Below are 9,010 nucleotides of genomic sequence, written 5' to 3'. Positions count from 1 at the left end.
ATAAGTCTCTGAATGTATTCTTTTTAGTAATGTTATACTGAAGCTAACCAATAATAACACTATAATAATAATAATACAATATTTCTTACCATTAATGCGACTTCTGGTGCTGCATGGTTTTGCACGGCACTCCTCACCTTTCTGTCTTTTTGCCATCTTCTTTGTCAGCTAGCTGACTATATCATTAAAGGAGGGCCCTTTATATTTCTTGAGCTCTCAGTGACTCGGTTAGGCCACCAATATTATAGGCCACGATTATTATTATTATTATTATTATCCAATACTAATCGAGTTTTGGCGACAGCTGGCAGCTGGCATTGGCTCTGGCCACCCGCGTTGCTGTAGAAAATAAACGGATGGATTAAAATGCATGAGAAAGTTGTGTATTTTCAACATTATTTTTAACACTGTGATTTCTATAATGTCTAACATTAAAATGCCAGCGGAAAAACAATTAAAATAAATCACGTGTATCGTGTTAAGAGATGTCTGACAGCCGGACGCAGGCATCAAAAGAGCCATATGTGGCTCTCGAGCCATAGGTTCCGTATCCTTGGTGTAGCTGAATGCTGTAGAGTGATTGGCAGAATGACGAGGGAACAGGGGCTGCAATAAAGATTAGAAGCAATACAAGAACGGGGAAGTAGTAGAACTGGAGGCAAACGAGAAGGAATACAGTGCTCACAGTTCTTGATGTGATGCAGCGTGTATGGAACATGAGGAGGGGGAACGATCCGGCGTCTTCCTGCCACAGCCGCCGTGTTCCAGAACAGGATTCATTGGAAAGCAGCTACAGGTGTGTTTTGTTGCTCCGCACGAGTAAAGGACTTTAAAGAGGAAATAGAAAATGCATTTGTGGGAAGAAAATACGGAATAAAAGGCAGGACATGTGGAGTTCAAGTGGAGTTGAAAGTGTTTGCAGGGTTGTCACAGCTGGGCTTGTGTGTGTTGGAGGGGATGATGATGGAAAAGTGATGAAGAGTGACAGCTGACAGATTGCTGATGCTTTGGCCTCAGGTCATATCTCCACCATCTTTAAAAGCACATCTGTGCCGAAAAAATCACATCATTGCAGAGATGGTGTAAACTTGAAATATTCTATGTCTCAAGGATGTGTGTGTGTGTGTGTGTGTGTGTGTGTGGGTGTGTGTGTGTGTGCGTGTGTGTGGGGGTGTGTGTGTGTGTGTGTGTGTGTGTGTGCGTGCCCTTTGGCTTAAGATCTGCTGTTGCTAAAAAGTGTCAGCTGCTACTGGCAAGAGACTGACATAACTAAGGCCATGTCCACATGAGCGCGGATATTTTCAAAAACGCACATTTGCCCCTCTCCGGTGCCAGAACGATCTCCATCCGCGCGGTGATGTTTTAAAACTATTTCTGTCCACACAAATATGCATTCACAGGCTGTTGTGCGCATGCCAATGTAAAGGAGGCGCTGCAGCCATGGACTGTTAAGGCAATTTTAACCAATCAGAAGCGCCTATGATGTCATTTCCGTAGACGCACCATCACAAATATGGTGATTCACAGGAGAAGAGGCATGCGGACTGTTTTCAGTAGTTAACTTCACATTCGGCAACAAAATGTATTGAATATAACCCTGAAAATAAATGGATGAAACATGTATGAAAATGTGGCAGGTGTTGATTATCACTACAATGCTGTGAAATTTAGTTCATTTTATCAGTTAAGAAAGAACCCCATCGGCTGTGACGCTATCGTTGATGAAATAATTCTGTGTGTCGGCCAAATAGTCCTTGTTTAATTGTCTCCGCAGTAGTTATGTAGCACAAGACAGACATATATAACTTTAAGTGTGCGTGCGAAGCAGCTCAATCAAACGCAATCACAGTCTTCTTGCCATGCTAACGTTCCCACACCGTTCTTCCAAAATAACGACATGCTTGTGAAAGTTGTCCAAGCAGCTAGAGGTCCGATTGGGTCTTGTCCCAAACCGACATCGTTGGCGGTGGCGTCGTAGCTGTTTAAAGAGCAAAACAGCAGAAGTTGCGGCCTCCAAAGCTCATTTGGCACCTTTGTTCGTCAATGTAAAGTGAAAGTAGGTGAATGTTTACTCTTGTACACCCGAAACGTCATTTCAGTATGCTTAAAAGCAGCAATGTTGTTTGCCGTTGCACACATTCAATTATACTTCTCGAATGTGGAAATAACGACACATACTGTATGTAATTGTTACGATAAAAGCTAAAAGCTCCGTCTTCTACGCTGAAGCCAGAGTTTTCCAAAATCTTCACCCTGGCCGTAGTTTTCCATTTTTAAGGACAAAATCATTTGTTTGCGTTTGGATGAGAGGCCAAAATGCATAAAAAAACATTATTTAAAAAAAAATCTGTATTCATGTGGACAGGGCCTAATAAGACAACATGAAACCTTTCGATGTCGTGCATATAGAGACAGTTGCAAGGCTCAGGAGATAAGCAGAGACAGCCACTAACCTATTTCAGTGGAGAATTCAATCCTGTGGCCACTTGTGTGTATTTTATGTTGTACGTTTATGCACGTTTGTGACCTGGATGGCATCACTACGCTGCAATGCACACAATATCCTTATATAAAAGCTTCCACAGGAGGAGGAGACCGCCCCTCCCTGTGATGTTTTGTGACAGGATTCCAGATGCAGAGGGAAGTGGCAACTGGAATAACTAAACATACATTTATTCAATTCAAAAAAAGGCTAACAGAAGGCGATGGTGGCAAAAGTGCACACGATGAGGGAGAGTCGCTAGAATGGGGACAGCTCTATAGAGGAACTGGGGGCCGGAAAACTTAATTTCAAAGTCCAACCGAAGGATAGCGCAAAAGGAATGCGTCGCAAAACAGCACAAGGAGTACCGTCGTACCTCATTTATCGCGGTTAATTTGTTCCAGACAGATAAGTGAATTTCCGCGAAGTAGGATTTAATATTAATAAATGGAATATTTTTGTTTAGAAAAGCGGTTTCTGACTTTCTAAGTACGGTTTTTACCATTTTTAGAGCCCTGTAGACATGAAATAACACCTCCATAGTTACCTTTGCACTCCTATTATTGTTTGTTTACACACCATTGCGTAGGCTACTGGACCTGAGAGATGGCGGCTGCTCGTAGCGTGTAGCAAGCTATTCAGCTAACTGAGCTAACTGAGCTATTGAGCTAACTTAACCTCCAATTTATTTGTGCTAAATTTAAGAAAGTATTAAGAAAGTGGGGAAGAAAAACACAGTAAGAAGCCAAAAACGTAACACTTTCACACAGAATGGGGGGAGAACATTTTTTCACTTGTCAGACATTCCATGGCTGACTACATGCTACATGCAGTGTGAAGCTAATGTAATCTATGTCTTGTCAATGTAACATTACTGACGCCTAGAGAACAGAATACCGTACATATGACTTGTATTTCAATATTCGTTGACTACTAATAGGCCATAGTCAACCATGAAACAGCGATCATTTATTAATTCATTAATTTATGAAAAAAAAACAGCCATAGAGGGAGGGACAACTGCATGCCAAAAACTAGCGAGGAGTTCCGTGTGAGCCTGCTGGTGGAGACAACGAGGAATTCACCAGGGTCTCGTAGCTGCAATGGATCAGCTTAAGAGTGCAAGGGTGCAATCAATTTCAGGTGTGCCTGGTGGCTCTGCCTCCAGAAAGAGTACGGCGGTGTGAAAAAAAACAGAAAGACAAAACCAGAAAAACAGCAGGGGCCAAAATAATGAGGACAGCAATCAAATTGCCCTGGCATACGTTGATTCCTATCTTAAAGGCATAGTTTGGATTTTTCATTTTCAGCAGTCTCAGGAGGGAAGCCTATACCTCCCGGTCTCCAGCCACCTCTTCCAGTTCCACCAGGGGGACACCGAGGCGTTCCCAGTCCAGTTGTGAGACATTATCCCTCCAGCATGTCCTAGGTCTGGCTGGGCATAACCGGAAAACTTCACCAGGGAGATGTCTGAGTTCTTCACCCTATCTCTTAGGGTGAGTCCAGCCACCCTGCGGAAGAAACTCATTTTGGCCAATCTTGCTCTTTCGGTCACTACCCAAACCTCATGACCATGGGTGAGGGTAGGAATGTAAATCAACCAGTAAACTGAGAGCTTTCCCTTTCGACTCAGCTTTCTCTTCACTGCGACGGTCCGATACAGTGACCGTATTACTGCAGACACTACGCCTGTCGACCTCACATTAGAGTAAACAAGACCCTAAGATACTCCTCCACCTGGGGCAAGACCTCACTCCCAACCCGAAAGGTGCAATCCACCCTTTTCCGGCTGAGAACCATGGCTTCAGATTCCCGGTAAACACTGAAGGTCACAGCTCTGGTTCTGGTGCACAGGTGTCCTTGTCCACCAGTCCTGGCAGCGAGAGTTAATGTTGGTCATAAAAAGGCCGCTGACAGGACGTATAATAATTTCCTCTCGTCGTCGTTGGCCGTTGTTGATAATAGGTGTACAAATAATGCTTTTCATCAGCTTATAATACAAAACTGCCCACAGTAGACAGGAGAGATAGTTGCAGGAAGGTCGTTGTAGTGTAAACAATCTGGTCAATTCTAGTTGACTAGCATTGGAATTGTTTGTTGAACTGACATCAGGCATAGAGTTGCAACATTTATCTACAGGGTTTCTCTTACATGTAATTGATCGTGGCAGCCCGCCACTATAAAATAAAAGCCGCCACACCTTAAAAATGATTTTTTTTAACTTGAAAACAATATTAAGTAATAGATTGTATGAATGGATATACGGTATATATATGCATTATAGCTTATTATTTACGCACAATACGCTTGAAAACAATTTAAAAGATCATAAAAATGTTTCCCTGCGCTTTATTTTGATAAACATGCACCGGAATCGGCTGTTTGCCATGTTGGCACTTGCGTGTGTCTGACCAGATAAAGTGTTGTGCCTTGTTATCGTGAGAATTGACGAGAGCTCGTCACAGCGTGTGTGATGGCTGACGTTTCAATCTAATTCGATTTTGTGGAATCTTTGTTTAAATTCGCCTTTCACTGCCTCTCCGAGCTAGCCAGCTGCCGCCGAGCGGCAAAGAGTCAGGGAACAAGTGGCTAGTACGTTCATGCTCACTTACTTTTTCATCGTCCTCCTCGTCCCACTCCTTGAACCGAAAATTCACTTAGCCGGTTCTTCTTGTATTGTTGTTAGAAAGCAGCTCACACAGTTAGCCAGTTTGCTAGCGACTACTGACCACAAGAAGAAACGTCACGAAGGAAATTGATTGACAATGGTCTCCAGCCATTTAGGACACAGAACACAATGGGCTGTGGACTGTTGTGGCGCTATATTTAGCCAGGTATTGTCTGCGGTGGTTTCCTAGTGTGCTCGAACAGGCACGTAAACACACAGACGAAGTGGAGCCGCACACGTCTTCAGCTCCCACATGAGTATAAAACACCCTCTACTGGTAGCAGTAGTAAATACAATAACAGACACACAACAGAGCACCGATAGATCGCTCTAATACACCACAAGTACGCAGAACACAATGACAAATTGTTATTTGTCTTAAAAAAAATTGCAGCAGCAGGCATTCCCATGCAGCACACAACCACAACTTCAAAAAATCCTAGGGGAAGCCTTGATCTAGTAGAAAACATTTTGTTTACTGGTGTATAGTAAAGTAGTAGGAATTCAAAAGTGGCTATTTTTTAGCCGCACTAAAGACAACATTTTTGAGGACTCCATTAAAGGGTGGTACACAATAACAAATAGTAGATGCTTTTGCATGGTGGATGTGAGAAACTAAACTACACATCGTATAAAGACATTAACTCCATCGAGAGCCTTGGAGGCTTAATAAAAATGTCCTGCAGATGTGATTGTCCTGAAAGAGTCCCTGACTGCTTATCTGCCACTCCCAGATAGCAGACACTAATTGACTTCCATTGCAGATACTTCAGATAAACTCCTCTTCTGGGAACACAACAACAACCAGACGCACAGGCGGGAAGAAAAACGTACTGTGTGTGCATACAGTGCTACCTCGCTTTATGTGAATAATCCCTTCCAAACGTATCGACAAAAACCAAGTGAATCCATTTTCCCTATAAGGAATGATAATTCCGTTCCAGACACCCAAAAATATGAACACAAAACACATTTTATAGAGCACAGTTATGGTTTTACATGCAGAAAACAATGTGAAATGCATATAAATGATGAATTTAGGAATTTATATGTATTTTATATGTATTTGAATCCTGAATTACTTTTACCTTTAACAAAGACAGTTTTTGGCAAAGACGGTGAGGAGTGGAGCCGGAGGAGGGAAGGGTCGACATCTTTGTACCTTTCTACGAGTTTTTCTTCAATTCAAAAGTGTTTCTCACCTCCTTTATCAAACCGCAACTTTCTTTGCTATTCTGTATGTACACTGGTATGCACTCCTATGTGTAGTTTATGTACTCCTGTATGTACTGTATTACTGTACGTACTCCTCTATGTACTCCTGTATGTACTGTATGTACTCCTTTATGGGTCAATCTTTACAATAAGGTACACAAAAATACAGTAGTTACTGAGGAACTAATGCAGAACTAATGAAGAACTAATGAGGAACTAATGACTAGGGCACATAAATTTAGACTAGTTACTGAAGAACAAATGAAAAACTAATTAGTAGAGTAGTTACTGAGGAACCAAGGCACATAAATTTAAAGTTGTTACTGAGGAACTAATGAAGAACTAATGAGGAACCAATGACTAAGGCACATAAATCTAGACTAGTTACTGAAGAACTAATGAGGAACTAATGAGTAGAGTAGTTACTGAGGAACTAAGGCACATAAATTTAAAGTCGTTACTGAGGAACTAATGAAGAACTAATGAGGAACAAATGACTAAGGCACATAAATTTAGACTAGTTACTGAAGAACTAATGAGGAGCTAATAAGTAGAGTAGTTACTGAGGAACTAAGGCACATAAATTTAATGTAGTTACTGAGGAACTAATGAAGAACTAATGAGGAACTAATGACTAAGGCACATAAATTTAGACTAGTGCACATAAATTTAGACTAGTGACAGAAGAACTAATGCAGAACTAATGAGGAACTAATCAGTAGAGTAGTTACTGAGGAGCTAAGGCACATAAATTTAAAGTCGTTCCTGAGGAACTAATGAAGAACTAATGAGGAACTAATGACTAAGGCACATAAATTTAGACTAGTGACAGAAGAACTAATGCAGAACTAATGAGGAACTAATCAGTAGAGTAGTTACTGATGAGCTAAGGCACATAAATTTAAAGTCGTTACTGAGGAACTAATGAAGAACTAATGAGTAGTGGTTAGGGTTAGGTAGGTTCATTCCTCATTAACTACTGTGATTTTGTGTACCTTATTGTAAAGTGTTACCCCTTTATGTACTCCTGTGTGTACTCCTGTATGTGCTCTATATGTACTCCTATATGCACTCCTGTATGCACTCTATGTACTCCTGTATGTACTTTTGTGTGTACCCTGTGTACTCCTGTATGTACTCTGTATACTCCTGTGTGTACCCTGTGTACTCCTGCATGTACTGTACGTTCTCCTTTATGTACTCCTCTATGTCCTGTATGTACTCTATGTACTCCAGTATGTACTCGAGTATGTTTGATTTGACGTTGAATGATGATCTTGTGCATGCAAAAAGACAAGAAAGTGTCAAAAGACTTACATTTTTTAACAGCACGTCCATGCTTTGATACCTTTTAAGACTGATGAATGTTCCTGAAGGCATCGTAGATCATTCCGTGCATCTATCTATCACTGCAGGGACCTCCATGCTCGTAAAGTCATGTGTCTTTTATTTGTTGGAACAATGTTGTTCACCATCTGTCTCCTTAAAGACACTGCTGTCAATAGCTGGACAGCTTGCTGAACAACAGTCAGCACGTACTTTACTTGATGGAACAACGTGTACACATATGTACTGTATGCATGTACGTATCCTCAGATACATGCACACATGTACATGTCTCTTTAATTAGCCACTCATTTTCACAAAAGCAGCACATTGGACCCCCCTGTTAGTTGGTTTGTTGTCTTCCATTGACAAGGTAGTACTAATCTATGCAGTATGTGTGACTTGTAATTCATTCATTCATTGCACAGGCAATGTGATGACTGATCATGTCTGGACATAATTGCAAACATGCATATACTATATCATTATAAATATATTTAGAATGTAACATAAAGATTTCTTCTTTTTATGTACTGTATCATTCTAATATATTTTATAAATATTGTTACACACTGTATTTTTTTATTTATTCAATTAAATATGATTGTTTTTCAATAATTAATGATGTCTTATTTATTTATGAATTTCTGTCAATTAAAATGTGTTTGGAGTACTTTGTAAACATCTACCTGCCTACTCCAGGACTGTAAAACGACCAGTGGCTGCTCAACTCCAGTGTGGTGTGTACTTTCTCCTGTACCTTCTTGTCTCGTTTACAACTGAGTTACCATTGCCATTGTTACTGTTAACACTATTATTATTATTACATTACCATTATTGTTTTTATTATTACTATTATTATTACCTTAACTATTCTCATTATATAATGTACAAATATAAAAATGTGTATTTTAATCAAGCACAAACAAAATACAGCATTTTATCCATAGCATAGCAGCGCATCGCTTTCCTGATAGCATTGTAGGTTTAGAGGTACTACAGTACTCTACGTGCCTGCATGTGGAATATTCCCTTGTCATAGAAGTTGTGCATTGCTGGTAAAAAATGAACACGTACAGGTGCCACGCCTAATAAAATACTGTAAATAGCAAATACTGTGGCCCATTGTCATATGTTTAATGTAGTAAACGCGTTAAAAGCAACCCATATGCTAATAGATGTTCATGTAGATATGCTAGCTTTGATATATTTCACGAAAAATTTCCATAATAGGTGACAAAGCCTTTAATAAGAATATTAATAATTGTTATTATTGTTGTTAGTATTTTTGCATTTTTATTGTTTTCTTTTTACATTAT

Source organism: Dunckerocampus dactyliophorus, chromosome 11, assembly GCF_027744805.1.
Source record: "Dunckerocampus dactyliophorus isolate RoL2022-P2 chromosome 11, RoL_Ddac_1.1, whole genome shotgun sequence".
In the NCBI taxonomy this organism is placed as follows: Eukaryota; Metazoa; Chordata; class Actinopteri; order Syngnathiformes; family Syngnathidae; genus Dunckerocampus; species Dunckerocampus dactyliophorus.
This window is presented reverse-complemented; position numbering follows the sequence as displayed.